Source organism: Apium graveolens, chromosome 8, assembly GCF_009905375.1.
Source record: "Apium graveolens cultivar Ventura chromosome 8, ASM990537v1, whole genome shotgun sequence".
In the NCBI taxonomy this organism is placed as follows: domain Eukaryota; kingdom Viridiplantae; phylum Streptophyta; class Magnoliopsida; order Apiales; family Apiaceae; genus Apium; species Apium graveolens.
Genome location: NC_133654.1, coordinates 202,069,636 through 202,088,896, shown reverse-complemented (window position 1 = coordinate 202,088,896; position 19,261 = coordinate 202,069,636).

Here is a 19,261-nt window from a genome sequence, read left to right as displayed (position 1 = left end):
CTTTTATACTTCAACCATTCTTTATAACATCAAAGAACTATACCTTGAAAAATCATTTCTGTAACACCCCCAAATCCGGGGTCGGGGATCCGGGTTGTCACGAGTTCCATTTCCCTTAATAACACCCAATCTTAATAATTAATCAACTACTCTGTACTGTGACCCCACAATAAACACACACACCACACGTTATAGTCTCAGAGATGAACATCCAAAAATAATCACAAGTCATTTTATTCCACAATTATCTGCCAATACACCTTAAAAGGTTTTCTGAATAAATTTACATTTTCTTTGCCATTATTACAATTCATAAGTATACATAAATCTGGTACATCAAAAGTTGAAGCCTAGTCTATTGGTAGTTCCCACCTTAGCTACAGCGACTTCAATGCCTATAGGAAGCTGCAGAACGTTTCCTATCCGCTCGCGAATTGGGAGCTTGGTCCTGTTCATCTTGTCTATCTGATGTTGTGTGATGAAAGAAGAAAGCAAGGGTGAGCAGCAAGCCCACCAAAATAATATGTATAATAATTTGCAATATATGAGCCTTCTCATAGTACTCATGAAAGTCTTGGTCAAAAGAAATGAACCAAGTTTGATATCTTAATGCGATGAAGTCGCAAAATATTCAGTATATATACATATATACTTTTCAAAATCTTGGAAGTCCTCTTCCATGCATAATATACTCAGAGTTCCAGTGTATAACTGTATAAAAATATCATTGCAAGGTGATCTCATATATCTAACCTTGTCTCAACGTTTTTCTGAAAATCTTTATCATGCATAAGATAATCATTTACTAGATATAAGTTTAAAAGATGAAGTTACAAGATACCCCAATATACTTATATCTTTTCCAAATACTACTTGAACTACCACCGTTCAAGTTATAATTAGTTTCAAAAGTTCATCACGTAGATGAGACTACAAGACCAGATTTGAATAGATTAAATCTTTTAAAATATCATCAAAATAAAATGAAGTTACGAGATACTTCATTTGATGCAAACATCATTTTGAAAACTTGACCCTGCCAACACTCAACAATCGCCCAACCGTAGCCTTTCTATCGAAGTGCTCTGGGTAGTGTTGCAGAAATATCCAATTGGATGATGAACTCATTACGGGAGTTTGCCGCGCCAGGAAGACCACTTACGATGATCAGCCGTAGTAGTGCAACCCCACCATTTTCTACATGTAGAGGAGAACCTGTCGGATTTACTTGTCAACCGAACACTGAACTCCTAAGGAATGGACCGCCTTAGCCGAACTTCCAGGCCATTTGGGCCAATATAATAAGGCTGGGCCGGCGCCACTCGACCACTTACGCCACTCCTAGTTCAGATGAAATCCATGACTCTAAAACGTAAAGCTCGTTCCCCCTTTCCCCAAGTAGAAACTTGTTGATACGGCTCCACCAAGAAGTCGTATCTAGTTGGAAAGGAGAACTCATCGATATTTCCCAGGCGATGCCTGTTAATGGATTAACTTGTTCCAAGAATTTTACTTCCTGAGTGTTGGGTAAGTAATCGATTCATTTAACAAAACAGCAACCTTGTTGCGAATATAAAACACACCACAGAGCCGGATCCCTCAGGTTTTGAGCGAGTATTTAAATCCCCTTCGAAAGGAGGATCTTAAATATAAAAATGAGTTTTGGGATCCGCTCTAACTTTTAAAAATCATTTTGAAGACTCGCAAAACATTTTTAAGAATGTTTGGAGTGATGCTGATTTAACAAAATAAATCAGTCCCAATATATTAGAAAATATCTGAATATTATTATTTAAATAATATTTCCATAAAGAATAATCTTTATAAAAATAATTGAAGTAGAAGTTTTGAAACTTATACTTGAAATGAATATTAAATATCCAAAGATATACCTATATGAAAGTACTATCTTTATTTGAATAATCAAAAGTGAGTTTGATTATCGACACCTTATTCTTTAATAAAATAAAGAATATATCTCAGCAAATAATCGGAGTCATAGATCCTTAAATGAATATTCAAATAATATTCAATAAATAAAATAAGCTGAGTCATAAGCCCTCGAATGAATATTCGAAATAATATTCAATAAATAAATAAGCTGAGTCATAAGCCCTCGAATGAATATTCGAAATAATATTCATTAAATAATAAGCTGAGTCATAATACCTCGAATGAATATTATAAATAATATTCATTAAATAAAATAAAGGAGTCATACATCCTCAAATGAATGTCCAAGTAATATTCAATAAATAATATAAAGGAGTCATAAGTCCTCGAATGAATATTCAAGATAATATTCATTAATAAAATAAAGTTATCGAATAAACCTTATTCGATTAATAGTTTTGAAAACTATAACCATATATATATAAATATATATATATATAAAATCTACTCGGGATCTTCGACTCCCGGTTTTAGAAAATGTTTTCACCTTTGGGTCCCTATACTAAGGGTATATGCAAATTACCGCTATTCTCTAGCATAGTTATTATCAACTGAACCAACAGATATATATGACAAGAATACGAAACAGGTATGCATATATATACCATATCAGCATGCTTCAATATATCGCAAAATTTGCTAATTAACCAACATGCATCTATCACAAGATAATGCATATACATATATACATCACAACAACAGTATAACGGGTAGAAAACTTGCCTAAGCGACTGGGGGTGATAAAAGGCTCGGGACGAGTCTGGTAACCTATAAACAACAAGTAAGTTGGAATTAAACCAAAGTCACTTGTAAATCTATACTCTAACTACCTTAGACTCTAACGCTCGCTTTGCGCTTACTGATTCTCTTAAGTCACTCGAGTACCCTCGGCTCCACCATTTTTTATAATTTAACCATTACAAGTTTTAAGGAGATTCCTTCGCGAGTGTCTTACCAACTGCCTAACACTCTTACCATAATTGTTTCATACACTAATTAACCCCTTTTGGTCTTTAACCTATGTTTCAAAGTAAGGCGAGGGGAAAAGTTTCGTTCGCGAAACGCCGTTACTTAAAACGGTCGTTTCTCCTAAACCGTACATCGGAATCAAACGAACTACATATCAAAACGAAGCTCGTAACATGAACTATCTAAACATGGCAATGGTCATAATCTAGCAGGGAGTTCTCGGGTCCAAATGTTATAAACAAAAGCAGTCTAAAGTAAATCGGACATTACGACGGCTATATTTACGCGATTACCAATGTTTAAACTACTCCAATTAACCACTAACCAACTCATAACCATCAATACAACAAAACTTCACCTAAACCATACCACATCAGTCCATAATCTCCAAGGTTTTCAACTCAAATAACCACAATCAAGACTTATGAACTATAATCAAGCTTCAATTACCAAAACACTTCCAAATCAAACCAAACTACTAATAATCACAATCCATGCTTCTCATTTCATAAAACCAACCATTAAACTTACTAACAAATAAAGTAAAGGCTAGGGTTTGAATTTTATACCTTCCTTGGGAGGTGTTAAGTTGCTAGGAAGCCTTAGGGAGCCTCCTACAAGCTTGATCTTTCCAAAGAAATCAAGAACACAAAGTTAGGCTTTGAAGTTTCTAAAAGTCCGATTTAAAGAACTGTAAAAATGAGAGTCTTACCATGATTATTTGGACGAGACTTGTGAACAAGAGTTGTAGGCCATCTCAATACCTTTCCAATGAGCTATAGAACACAATATTTGAGTGAGAAATGAAGGAGATACAGCAGTTTTAGTGTGCTGGTTCTGTTTTGGCTGAGAGCAATGGAAATGGGGGAGGAAATGCTTTTGCTTTCTTGTGTTGGTGGAATAATGTGGTGGATAATGATGGGTTGTCTTGATATTTTGCTAGGTTAATAATAAACAAATGAGTTAGTGGAAGATGATCTCACCATTTGCCATGTGTTGGTGATTTGTGGTGAGATGAGATCATCACTAGTTAACTATATAATTAACTAGTCATTCCTTCCTAACTATCACTTGGTTTCTTGTTTGATCAACCATCCACTCGTCTTGCCACTTGCAAAGGTATTTACAAGAGTCGTTATTCATTTCTTTGTCCGGTTATCACTCAATCTCGTTGATCGTTTGGTTAAATACCTTAATGGTTTTATTGATAAAATCTTCTTGGTATTTTTAATACCTAAATTAATTCTCCTTTATAATCCTTGAATTTAAAATCCTTCATCTTAATATTAATTCCTTAAATCCCTTAATGTCTGGTGGAAATCTCGGGGAAAAATAAAAGTGCTCGTTTTCAAAATCCGACAGCTTTTACATACACTTATTTTCTTTATGGAATACTAATACGATATTAGAATTTCCATAACAGTACTCCTATATATCGTGGTCTGATAATTTTTCTTAATCAGCATTGTCAGCAAAAGTTACTATTCATCCGGGTTTCAAAAATCTCCAAAAATTAGGGTTATCACAGTCTCCCCTCCTTAAAAGGATTCCGTCCCGGAATCAGATAGAAAATAGTTGGGGATGCTTTTCTAGCATTGTGCCTTCTAACTCTCTAGTCAATTTTCCATATTATGGTTCTACCACCAAACTCTGACTAGTTTGATAACCCTTCTCCTAAGCACTTGTCCCTTTTCGATCTATAACCCTTCCTGGTTGCTCCATATAGGTTACGTCTGGTTGCATGTCTATGCGCTCATATGCCCCTATTTATCTGGCATCCGAATTACATTTTTTTAACATTGATACGGGGAACACGTTATAAACTTGCTACATATTCGGGGGTAGGGCTAGCTCATATGCTATCTTCCCAATATGTCTTAATATATCCAAGGGTCCAACAATTCGTGGACTTAGCTTCCCTTTCTTTCCGAACCTCATCCTTCCTTTCCAAGGGAATACCTATAACAACACTAGGTCCCCCACTTCCTATTCCTTGTCCTTTCGTGTCAAATCAACATACTTCGTGTTCCCATCTTGGGCTACTACCAGCCGTCCTCTGATTAAAATTTATTATGTCCTTGATCCTTTGGACTACTGCGGGTCCGAGCATCTTGCGCTCTACAACTTCATCCTAACATAAGGGAGATCGACATTGTCTTCCCTCAAGGATCTCATAAGGCGATATCTCAATACTGACATATGATCTATTATCGTAAGAAAACTCAATCCGTGTTAAGTGATCATTCCAAATTCTTTCAAGTTTATTGCACAGACTCTCATTATAGCTTTTAATATTAGAGCTTTTGCTTCTCAATACCCATTCTTTTCCAGTTCATAATCGCTACTACCTTTCGTTCCTAATATTATACTGGTTATACTTTTGCTCGTTAGCGTTCTATAACCTTTTAATAACCATGCCAACCTTAGTATCACGAATGTGTTTCCATTCTGAATACTACCACAACTTTATTACTCCTTTTTCAGCTGTTTCTATTTTCGAAAGCTTAATCCTTCATTTAGAAGTAAAAGAATTTATTGAGAGATCACTATGATCATGAACACTTGTTATATCGCATAGTTAGTACAGAAGGTGGCCAGCCTTTAGTACTTGACAAGCAATTAAACAATAGATGGTATCCTACTAGGCTTCTATCACACAGATAGATAGTCATTCGGCAATACCTCCCCTTTCTGGAAGGGTTGTTCTTCTCAGCTTACATGAAATGAAAAGAAGAGAAAAGAACGAATTGAAGAGAATTATATATATGAAAAAATATACTGCCACAAAATATCTGGCTTGGAACCTACCTCTGAACTATAGAGGTTTGTCATAGGAGAACAAAACATATATGTATTTATATCAACATCAAGTATTATAACATCGCATTTCACATGCCTAAATATTTTCGCCATTCCGTCCATCAATCTATGGACCCATGCTCTTCCTCGAGCTTATACACAATCACCTTTGAAACTCCCTCGATATCGAAAATCGAATCTGGGATCTAATTCTAGACCTCATCGTTACTAGAATCCATTTCTATACCGCAACCTTCTTCGTATGGGTAATACTACTCTTTATCGATAAATAAGAATAAATATATCATAGGTAGATAATCGACTTAATTAGTCTATCAATGATAACTTATACACCACCACGACCCGATTAGTGGTACTTACTCTCAACATCCATTCCAATACAACTCTCACGGTTGTAAGTAATCAGCTCATTACTCTCAGAATCATTTCTGCATTACTATGGCCCGCCGTTGACCTACTGTAGTCATTCGTTTTCCATGAAGTTTTAATAGCTAACCATACGGAGTCCATTCATATCATATCGAATTCTTCTAAGGAGGTAACATGATCACCATTCTTGATTCATGAAGAACACTCCTAATCCTGACGTACATTCATGACGTGAAGCAGATAAAATTGCAGAAGAGTTTCAATGAAAGCAATGATAGCAGGTTAATACCATTCTTAATCATATGCCTTCAATAGAAGACTTAACTCAAAGGTTTGTTTAGTCCTTTTTTTTTGAAACATGGTCCAGGCTCATTCTCAAGATAGTATCTCCTGAGATAGATAGCCCGCTCATGGCGATTACACGAATTAAACCTTTACCAACTACTATTACGGTTGGGTATTGCACAGTCATCAGAAGGAATGTCAATCTTCCAAACCATAATACAACCTTCATAGCTTTAACCATCATCACTGTATTCCTTTGGCACAAGCGCCTATAATTATCCTCTTACCTTTAAAGTGTCGGCCACCTCTTTGGCCTTTCCTGATAGTAAAATTTCCTTACAGTCAATGTCAATTTAACCACCTCCAAATAAATTTTCTACCTTATTTCAATCACAGCTTATGTGAAAATGCTTTTCTTTAATATCTGATGAGTAAATAAAAAAAATATCACCATTTTTCCATAAGTTATTGCCTCAATCCTTAGAGGTTAATCACTGTCACGACTGACTCTCAATCATACTTAGAACATCTTTTATCTTAGGTCCTAATTTCCCTGAACAATTTCGACCTTTACTGGTTCGATCCATACTTTCTCGTGGTTTAACACGTGCCCCACTTGGCATCATTATAATTATGTCATATTTCCTTTATCAACATTTTTATTCTTGAGAATTTCGAATATTTCCTTTCTCCTTGTAAAACCTCTAAGGTTATCCTTCAATCGTTCCTCCTGTATTCCCTATATACAGGGCATATCAAAATACCATTTGCTAATACTAGAACCATTATCTATATACTTCTGAAAAATTTCTCCACTGATCCTTAAAGCTTATTATTACCTTAATCCTTTCCAATTCATACTGTCAAAACTCATACTATCCCTATTAAGGGTGAAATGCCAACCTTTATGCATTTCCCTAGGATTCGTTTTAAGTTACCGATATTCTATCCTTAATTCCACCTTTAAAAATGTACAAGCATCCTTCCATGGATAAATAAAGTCATATATCCCTGATAAGGGTATCTTATTCAATCATTTCCACCTCGATAGTCTATACCGAATTTCACAATAGCATCCTTATTCAAGTTAAGGTCAATCCACATGGCCTCCAAAAGATAAAAATGGTTATCCGCTTTTCTTTCCTGATTTGGTAATGATCACATGGATGATCTGGAAGATATTGGTCGTGTTCAACGTGAACTTCTTCTTAATAAATCCTTATTTACTTTTGTTGTTTATCTCAACAGTCATCTCAATGTTGGGATATCTTTCATACCTGGCGTCTCCCTTCCTGGGTATCAAGCCACCGGTCTTACACTTCACATTCTTGAAGGTCACTTCCTTCATCCAATTTTCCTAATTTCTTACTTCCTTGTCTCCTCAGTCTATCCGCGTCTCAATATTTATCCTTCGAACTATCTCAAGGTTTCCTCAAATCCTCCCAACTTACAGGGGATAAAATATATTTATCTCTTATGCCTTCAACCATCAATTTAACTCATGGTGAATCACCCTCATCCTGACGATTACATACTTTTCTATTTCTATTGCTACGAGTCTTTAGGGTTTCCTCATACCCAACTTCCTTATCATTCCTCAAACTCTATTGCCTTTATATTCCTTTCCACTTCAGTTTATTTTTATTTTCCTTTCTCTTATCATTATTTCATGAACCAACACAACATAAGCATTGATTTCAAATATCCCGTCATTCTGGATTCGTGTCCTCAGAATGAATCTTGATAACTTTTACAACTTAGATTCATAATTCATCATACTCATCCGCTTTTGTTCTAGCTCCAAAGCTTTTACACTACCTCCATAACCTTGGGAAGTACTTTCCCGAAAATAATTGTCTGAACTTAAATCAGTTCATTATAATCTCTTGCTCCGTGCCTTCCTTGGCCTTTCACCAGCGGGTGGCCTCTCTCTTAGGAGGGTAAGTGACAAAAATAGTCTTTTATGATTCGTCAATCATTTAGAATCTCAAATGATTCCTGTATTTCCTTTAGCCAGGCTCTTGCCTTGACTGGGTCAGCTTATTCCTTGGAACTCTGAGAGCTTAGCGACTTAAAGGTCCTGAAAGAATTTCTCACCGCATTATTTCCTCAGGGTGGTGGTTGGGGATAATAGTCTAAATTTTGTCTAGACTGGTCCATAAATTGTCGTATAGGAGTACCATCTCGGGTCTCCTTTCCTTACTTGACTTTCTGTTTCCTTAGTATGAAATGTTTCAACCTTCTCCCATAATCGGGGTTATCTTATACATTAAAAACCTTGTTTTCCATTCTATTATGTTATGGGTTCTTTCTTTCTTGATAGCAACCTCCCTGACTATCACATTCAGGGTTTGCCCTAAATCTTATTCCTCAAACTATGGCTCTCATCTAAGTTCTCATCCTTAAGCTCTTGAACTTTTGGAACCTAATTTCTGTAGGAACACCTCACTATCCCCTTATCATCTTTCTCGGTGTGGATCTCTTCTCCAGTCATTGACTCTCTGCCTTCATTCATCACTTTTCTGGCACAATATGTTCTTTTCCAAAAATTCGGTCTGTATTGCAATCTCAAACAGCTTTTCGGTACCGGCTCCGGTTTTTCCATTTTCTCAAAATCTCTTATACACTATGCCAAAGACATTATTATCTTGGGTCTCTCCTTTTTACTAAGGGCATCAGCCACCACATTGGCTTTCCCTGAATGATAAAGAATCTCCCAATCATAATTCTTGATTAGCTCTAACCGCCTCCTCTGGCGTATGTTGAGCTCTTTCTACGTAAAAATGTACTAGAGCTCCTATGGTTTGTGTAAATCTTGCACTTCTCTCCATACAAGTAGTGCCTCCAATCTTTAGGGAAAAACTATTGCCACGAGCCCAAGCTCATGGGTGGGGACATCGAATTTTATATTCTCTTAATTGTCTTGACGCGTACGCGATTACCTTGTTGTGCTGTATATGAAGCACCCTAATTCCTTATGCGAAGCGTCACTACACATCACAAAATCTCATTTTCCATTCGGCAACGCCAACATAGGGAACGACACCAACCTTTGCTTCGGTTCTTAAAAGTTATTCTCGCATTTCTCTGTCCATTCGAACTTCTCAGTCTTACGAGTAAGCCGCGTTAAAGGGGCTACTATCTTTACAAACTTGAACGAACCTCCGGTTGTGACCGGCCAATCCTACCTCTGATAGTTTCCCTAACCATGGTCATCAATTCCTCAGTGGTCCTTTATTCATTCTTGTCAGGATCCTCCACGGGATCCTCCTCAGCAACAATCCCTTCTAGGATAACATCCTCAACCGCTACATCCTCAATATGAACATCATCCGGTCCTGCGTTAGGACGCTCTATCGGATCCACAATCCGATCTCCAATTAGTAATAAAACATCATCGCGTTGTTGCTCCTCAACCTCAGGGTTCGGAGTCCCGCTACCATATTCGATAACAAACTACTCTTCTATCACGATATTTATAAGGGTTCCAATAAGGGTTTTAACTGTCAGTACTACGTTAGGTAGCCCGACTATGAACTTGGCAAGAGTTCTTATTATCTTAGTTATTATCTTAACGTCACATCATCTCTGAGGTTTATAACGCTTAGCTCTGATACCACTTCTGTAACACCCCCAAATCCGGGGTCGGGGATCCGGGTTGTCACGAGTTCCATTTCCCTTAATAACACCCAATCTTAATAATTAATCAACTACTCTGTACTGTGACCCCACAATAAACACACACACCACACGTTATAGTCTCAGAGATGAACATCCAAAAATAATCACAAGTCATTTTATTCCACAATTATCTGCCAATACACCTTAAAAGGTTTTCTGAATAAATTTACATTTTCTTTGCCATTATTACAATTCATAAGTATACATAAATCTGGTACATCAAAAGTTGAAGCCTAGTCTATTGGTAGTTCCCACCTTAGCTACAGCGACTTCAATGCCTATAGGAAGCTGCAGAACGTTTCCTATCCGCTCGCGAATTGGGAGCTTGGTCATGTTCATCTTGTCTATCTGATGTTGTGTGATGAAAGAAGAAAGCAAGGGTGAGCAGCAAGCCCACCAAAATAATATGTATAATAATTTACAATATATGAGCCTTCTCATAGTACTCATGAAAGTCTTGGTCAAAAGAAATGAACCAAGTTTGATATCTTAATGCGATGAAGTCGCAAAATATTCAGTATATATACATATATACTTTTCAAAATCTTGGAAGTCCTCTTCCATGCATAATATACTCAGAGTTCCAGTGTATAACTGTATAAAAATATCATTGCAAGGTGATCTCATATATCTAACCTTGTCTCAACATTTTTCTGAAAATCTTTATCATGCATAAGATAATCATTTACTAGATATAAGTTTAAAAGATGAAGTTACAAGATACCCCAATATACTTATATCTTTTCCAAATACTACTTGAACTACCACCGTTCAAGTTATAATTAGTTTCAAAAGTTCATCACGTAGATGAGACTACAAGACCAGATTTGAATAGATTAAATCTTTTAAAATATTATCAAAATAAAATGAAGTTATGAGATACTTCATTTGATGCAAACATCATTTTGAAAACTTGACCCTGCCAACACTCAACAATCGCCCAACCGTAGCCTTTCTATCGAAGTGCTCTGGGTAGTGTTGCAGAAATATCCAATTGGATGATGAACTCATTACGGGAGTTTGCCGCGCCAGGAAGACCATTTACGATGATCAGCCGTAGTAGTGCAACCCCACCATTTTCTACATGTAGAGGAGAACCTGTCGGATTTACTTGTCAACCGAACACTGAACTCCTAAGGAATGGACCGCCTTAGCGGAACTTCCAGGCCATTTGGGCCAATATAATAAGGCTGGGCCGGCGCCACTCGACCACTTACGCCACTCCTAGTTCAGATGAAATCCATGACTCTAAAACGTAAAGCTCGTTCCCCCTTTCCCCAAGTAGAAACTTGTTGATACGGCTCCACCAAGAAGTCGTATCTAGTTGGAAAGGAGAACTCACCGATATTTCCCAGGCGATGCCTGTTAATGGATTAACTTGTTCCAAGAATTTTACTTCCCGAGTGTTGGGTAAGTAATCGATTCATTTAACAAAACAGCAACCTTGTTGCGAATATAAAACACACCACAGAGCCGGATCCCTCAGGTTTTGAGCGAGTATTTAAATCCCCTTCGAAAGGAGGATCTTAAATATAAAAATGAGTTTTGGGATCCGCTCTAACTTTTAAAAATCATTTTGAAGACTCGCAAAATATTTTTAAGAATGTTTGGAGTGATGCTGATTTAACAAAATAAATCAGTCCCTATATATTAGAAAATATCTGAATATTATTATTTAAATAATATTTCCATAAAGAATAATCTTTATAAAAATAATTGAAGTAGAAGTTTTGAAACTTATACTTGAAATGAATATTAAATATCCAAAGATATACCTATACGAAAGTACTATCTTTATTTGAATAATCAAAAGTGAGTTTGATTATCGACACCTTATTCTTTAATAAAATAAAGAATATATCTCAGAAAATAATCGGAGTCATAGATCCTTAAATGAATATTCAAATAATATTCAATAAATAAAATAAGCTGAGTCATAAGCCCTCGAATGAATATTCGAAATAATATTCAATAAATAAATAAGCTGAGTCATAAGCCCTCGAATGAATATTCGAAATAATATTCATTAAATAATAAGCTGAGTCATAATACCTCGAATGAATATTATAAATAATATTCATTAAATAAAATAAAGGAGTCATACATCCTCAAATGAATGTCCAAGTAATATTCAATAAATAATATAAAGGAGTCATAAGTCCTCGAATGAATATTCAAGATAATATTCATTAATAAAATAAAGTTATCGAATAAACCTTATTCGATTAATAGTTTTGAAAACTATAACCATATATATATAAATATATATATATATAAAATCTACTCGGGATCTTCGACTCCCGGTTTTAAAAAATGTTTTCACCTTTGGGTCCCTATACTAAGGGTATATGCAAATTACCGCTATTCTCTAGCATAGTTATTATCAACTGAACCAACAGATATATATGACAAGAATACGAAACAGGCATGCATATATATACCATATCAGCATGCTTCAATATATCGCAAAATTTGCTAATTAACCAACATGCATCTATCACAAGATAATGCATATACATATATACATCACAACAACAGTATAATGGGTAGAAAACTTGCCTGAGCGACTGGGGGTGATAAAAGGCTCGGGACGAGTCTGGTAACCTATAAACAACAAGTAAGTTGGAATTAAACCAAAGTCACTTGTAAATCTATACTCTAACTACCTTACACTCTAACGCTCGCTTTGCGCTTACTGATTCTCTTAAGTCACTCGAGTACCCTCGGCTCCACCATTTTTTATAATTTAACCATTACAAGTTTTAAGGAGATTCCTTCGCGAGTGTCTTACCAACTGCCTAACACTCTTACCATAATTGTTTCATACACTAATTAACCCTTTTGGTCTTTAACCTATGTTTCAAAGTAAGGCGAGGGGAAAAGTTTCGTTCGCGAAACGCCGTTACTTAAAACGGTCGTTTCTCCTAAACCGTACATCGGAATCAAACGAACTACATATCAAAACGAAGCTCGTAACATGAACTATCTAAATAATCTAGCAGGGAGTTCTCGGGTCCAAATGTTATAAACAAAAGCAGTCTAAAGTAAATCGGACATTACGACGGCTATATTTACGCGATTACCAATGTTTAAACTACTCCAATTAACCACCAACCAACTCATAACCATCAATACAACAAAACTTCACCTAAACCATACCACATCAGTCCATAATCTCCAAGGTTTTCAACTCAAACAACCACAATCAAGACCTATGAACTATAATCAAGCTTCAATTACCAAAACACTTCCAAATCAAACCAAACTACTAATAATCACAATCCATGCTTCTCATTTCACAAAACCAACCATTAAACTTACTAACAAATAAAGTAAAGGCTAGGGTTTGAATTTTATACCTTACTTGGGAGGTGTTAAGTTGCTAGGAAGCCTTAGGGAGCCTCCTACAAGCTTGATCTTTCCAAAGAAATCAAGAACACAAAGTTAGGCTTTGAAGTTTCTAAAAGTCCGATTTAAAGAACTGTAAAAATGAGGGTCTTACCATGATTATTTAGACGAGACTTGTGAACAAGAGTTGTTGGCCATCTCAATACCTTTCCAATGAGCTATAGAACACAATATTTGAGTGAGAAATGAAGGAGATACAGCAGTTTTAGTGTGCTGGTTCTGTTTTGGCCGAGAGCAATGGAAATGGGGGAGGAAATGCTTTTGCTTTCTTGTGTTGGTGGAATAATGTGGTGGATAATGATGGGTTGTCTTGATATTTTGCTAGGTTAATAATAAACAAATGAGTTAGTGGAAGATGATCTCACCATTTGCCATGTGTTGGTGATTTGTGGTGAGATGAGATCATCACTAGTTAACTATATAATTAACTAGTCATTCCTTCCTAACTATCACTTGGTTTCTTGTTTGATCAACCATCCACTCGCCTTGCCACTTGCAAAGGTATTTACAAGAGTCGTTATTCATTTCTTTGTCCGATTATCACTCAATCTCGTTGATCATTTGGTTAAATAGCTTAATGGTTTTATTGATAAAATCTTCTTGGTATTTTTAATACCTAAATTAATTCTCCTTTATAATCCTTGAATTTAAAATCCTTCATCTTAATATTAATTCCTTAAATCCCTTAATGTCTGGTGGAAATCTCGGGGAAAAATAAAAGTGCTCGTTTTCAAAATCCGACAGCTTTTACATACACTTATTTTCTTTATGGAATACTAATACGATCTTAAAATTTCCATAACAGTACTCCTATATATCGTGGTCTGATAATTTTTCTTAATCAGCATTGTCAGCAAAAGTTACTATTCATCCGGGTTTCAAAAATCTCCAAAAATTAGGGTTATCACAATTTCTGACCTAATACCGGATGCTGGTATAAATTGAAAACCGTTTCTTATACATACCCTGATATATCCTTGAGATATCCATGAGTTTCCTTACGTTTTTATGCAAATGTTTAACCATAATTGTTTATGATCTTTTTTTATTGAATTATATTGTTATCATATGGAACTGCTTTTGGATTGGATAGTTTTTATTTATGTGGACCAGATTCGTGGTCAGACCATACCAATGGTCAAGTTAGGCCAATGTGTGCCTTGGATCCAGTAATTAGAGCAGTGCTGTGTGCTTGCTCAGGGTTAGTGCGTGACTGATCAGCAGCCTAACCTTGGTTTTTAAAACTTAAAAAAGAATATCCAATTCTAATGATGAGTTAAAAAGCAACTTGATTCCTTTGAATCATTTCAATTGATCATTGTTTAACCTCAGTTATCACTATTATGACTTGATGAGTTAGTTAGCTCACCCTTGCGAATCTTTTATATATTTTACAGTTGAAAAGAATGTGGATGATAGTGAAGTTCCTCAGTCCAAAGTGCGGGCTAAGGTTCCAGGGAGTTGAATCAAGCTAGCAGAAGCTTCATGCGGTATAGAGATGGTCAGATTGTAAGAATGATTTTATTATCAATTGTAAGTCAAATTAGTTGGGATTTGGTACGTTGTAATAAAAGTTAAGGTTGTGGCTTGTTTTCATACTTTAACCTGTTGCGATCCGTGGTTTTGTGAAGCAGGATCATTATAAATAATATTTCCTATACAGGTTGTTATATTGTGTTTGTGTTGTGGACCCCAAACTTCTGACCCGGGTTTGGAGGGCGCCACAGGTTCGTTATAAGTCGGAAGGACAACAACCAACTCATATAGTAAGGACAACCAGGTTTGTGATTTTTCAAACTTTTTAGACAAATTTTCGAAAAAGATTTTCCTTTACAAATTTCTAAAAGCCTTTTTGAATAAAATGATTTTTAAACATTGGTTATCAAGTTACTACTTGAGTTTCCTATTTGTTAGAAAGCCTGGATTACCTGGAAAGATGTTGTTTCAGACCTAGTATTGCTAATTCCAAGAACGAAGTAACCTGCGATTATGAAGAAGTTGATTATTCCTAACAGTAAGGTGCAAGTATTGTTTGATAAAATTTACAGCATAATCGGCGTACGGAGTAACTATACATTCAATTACTAGGACTATCAGAGTTCGAAGAATTCATTGATTCAACAGAAGCCGGAGCGTGATCGAAAAGATTGAAAAGATTTCCAAACCTCTCTAAAAGAAGAATATTGTTAACAAAAGGATCGTTATATCGTATGGTTCATGGTTATTCTAAATTAAAAGAGGAAGCCCGAAGTTATCAGATAAGAACGCCATTATGATCGAATTGTTAAAGTATTATACGTGTAGGTGCGACGTTACAGACGTGAGACTTGACAAGTAAGAATCTACCATAATGCTTAATTTGCGAAGGCATTTCAACGTACTTTCTAAAGTTATTATATGACACAATGGAGATATGATCGAACAAGCTCGAAAGATGAATACAAGTGAAATGTGGATGGTAACCAACGGTATCGTTCTTGTCTTCAATATTACAGCGCATATTCCTTCTCAATTCTTAAAAATGTATGAACTTCTTTTCTCAGATAAATTTTTTTCTAAGATATCGAAAAGGAGGATATTCCATTCCTTTCAAATTTATTTGCTTCCCTCAAGTTTTGCTTTCTGATTGGGACAGACAGTGTTATGGTGAGACACTTTGTCAGAATGACGAAGAGTCGGGTGGGACGCCACCTAATCATGTGCTGTATGCCATACGGTATGAAAGACTGGCCATCTTAAGTACCAATGTGGTTGTCTCATTCAGATTCAAATCCTTGTTTCTTCTTTCTTTTCAACTTTCAATTTTGTTGAATTGTGAATCCTTCTAGTTGCTTCGTTGTACTGTCGTTCTTTGCAAGAGGTTTTCAAGCAGAAATCAACATATCCTTAATCAAGCGGACGAAGTTCCATCTACCTCTTATGCATGGAAAGGAAACACGGGCACATGACGAGGATTACAAATTACTAGCCCCAGTGAAGAATCCACTAAGAGTCAAAGAAATCTACTCCAATGAGGAATACGTTTCCGAGAATGAGAAATTGCAATTTTCTTGTGAAATATATTATTCAGAATACGTACGTGATGACATGGATGATTAGGGTGAATACCTTATGCGTTAAAATATTAAAAGATATGAGAGAAACTTAATTGTTTATCTCTCAAGGTTTTATTGATAAGATTAGGATCAAAGGATTAATAAGTTAAGAATGTGAAAGTGTTGAATAAGGTAGTACTAATGGTGAAATTGAGATTCCTGGCAATAAGTTGTGAAGAATTGATATCATGGAAGATAAGAAGTTTTGATATTATTCTAAGGAATGGATTAACTATTAAAGCGTGATGTCCAGGCAGACCGTCTTGATGAAAAGATAAATTTTGAGGATGTCAAATGAGAAGGTGATGAGGTTCAGAAGATGAAAGAAGGTAAAGAATTTGTTGATGATGATTATGGTAATCAAGATGTGAGCATTACGGTGAATATGAGATAAATAAAAGTCAGGAGTAAACAGAATTTGAAGATTTTATAGTTTTAAGATATATTTCCAGACGAATTACCAAAAATTTTCTTCCCGATAAAAAAAAAAAAAAGCTCGCGATTTACTTAGCGCTTGAGATGAAACTAATGACTACGGCCTTATCTAAAATGGCACCAGTTAGAATGAGGAAGTTAGCAAAGCGGATGCAAGAAATGCTAGGAGAAGAAGCAATTAAACCCAGTGTATTCCATGAAGTGTATCAGTACTATTTGTTAATAAGAAAATGGAAGTATGAGATTATGCGTCAACTAAAGCCAGTCCAACAAATTTACTATCAAAAGCAAGTACATGTTACCTCGACCCAATGATTTGTTTGATCAAACGAAAGAAGCAAAGTACTTTTATGAGATTGATTTAAGACTTGATATTTCACTAATTGAAGATTAAACCTATGGATGTATCAAGAATAATTTTCATAACTAAGTACTGTTCTCATATTGTCATATATATTAACCAATATACCAGTAATATTTGAACTAGATGGACAGCACCTTTAAGGAATATCCGAGTAAGCTATATTTGTGATACTTAAAGTCAACGGAGGACCATGTGAAACAATTAATGATAACTGGGAAGTTGGAGAAGAAAGAAGTTGTATGAAATATAGTTCTTAGCATAAATAGTCAATGTAGAAAAGATCAAAAGAGATTCAGCAGAAGTTAAAGTTACTATGAATGAAAAGAGACCAGAAACACTCACAAAAGTAAGAATTTTATATGAAGTAAAGAAGGGTAACGAAAGTTTTACAGAGTTAAGTGAAAGAATGGTTACAGAACCTGTTTTATCATTTTAAAAGTATCAAGGAGTTTTGGTAGTGTATAGTAATGCTTCTCATTAGGAAATAGGATGTGTGTTGATGCAGCACAATAGAGTTATTGTATATGCATCCAGACAACCGAAACCTTATGAGCAGAAGTATCCTACCCATAATTTGGGATTAACAATAATGATATTCGTTTTGAAGGATTCGGGAAACATAATATGTATGGAGAAAGGTGTAAGATCTATACGGGCCATAAGAGGTTGAAGTATGTGTTCACGAGGAAAAGCAAAGATAGAGAAAAGTAATAACGGACTTAGAAACTATACCAGAGGAATTAACTATAGAATTCTGAAAGTTGGAATTGGAAGCTAAAGCTCATAATCCAAAAGGAAGAAGATGGATAGTGTAACCTTTCAGTTGAAGTTGTGAAGGGAAAAATAAGATGTCAAGAGAAAATAATGGATCACGATGTTAGTAGTTAGAAAACGGAAATTTATACGCCCAGGAGAACGATCACGATATCTCCAGATTTTCTTCCAGCACTTGGATGCTACAAGTAGAAGAATTAAGAAATGAGATCCCACAGGGAATTCACAATATTAAGTATTTAAGTTATTGAAGAGATGTCAAGATATATGGAAATTTAAAGAAAAATAGTGATAACCAAGTATAAAAAGGAAATTTCAAGATAAATCAGGAGGTGTTAGACAGGTCAAAGAGTTAAAAACGAAATATTGGAACGCCTAGTGGATAAAGCAGATCCATGAAGTGACTTTACAAGAGGCGAATCGTGAAGTGGGAGTTTAACAAAACAATGAATAAGAATAAGTGACCCCTATAAAGAATTAATTTCCTACGAGACCTAATTCAAGCAATCTATTATATCTCGAGGAATAACTTAAGATCCAACCTAAGAAAATTTCAGAGATTACGATTAAGGTGAGTTAAGAGCATTGCGAGCTCGGGTGATATTATGTGAAATGACGAGTGCATCAGGTGATTATAAGGAATTAAGGAACGTGGTGTATAAGGAGTGCTTGGATAAGCAAACTGTATTTATTGATAACATCCTCAGCTACTCAAAGAATAAGAAAGTCTGTGTGGAATGCCCAAGAATTTCTCTCTAAGGATCAGAAGGAAAGTAACTATGTGTTGAGTCTTCAAGAATGAAATTTTGACTAGGGTTAACAAGAGATTCTGAATTAATCCATTAACAACTACCTAAGTAAAACTGTATGGTAACAGATGCATTATGCCGGCAGAGAAGATTGGATGTAATTAAGACCACCGAGGAGCTAATAGACGAATTGGAAAGAGTGGAATCTGGAGTTTAAATACTTAAAGGTGATAATACGTGAATATATGAGACTACTTTTCAGCCTTAATTGATGAAAAAGAATAAGAGATGCTTCAACGTTTAGAAACCAAGTTACAAACGAGCACCGTCTAACATCCTTATGTGGAGAGTTAAAGTAC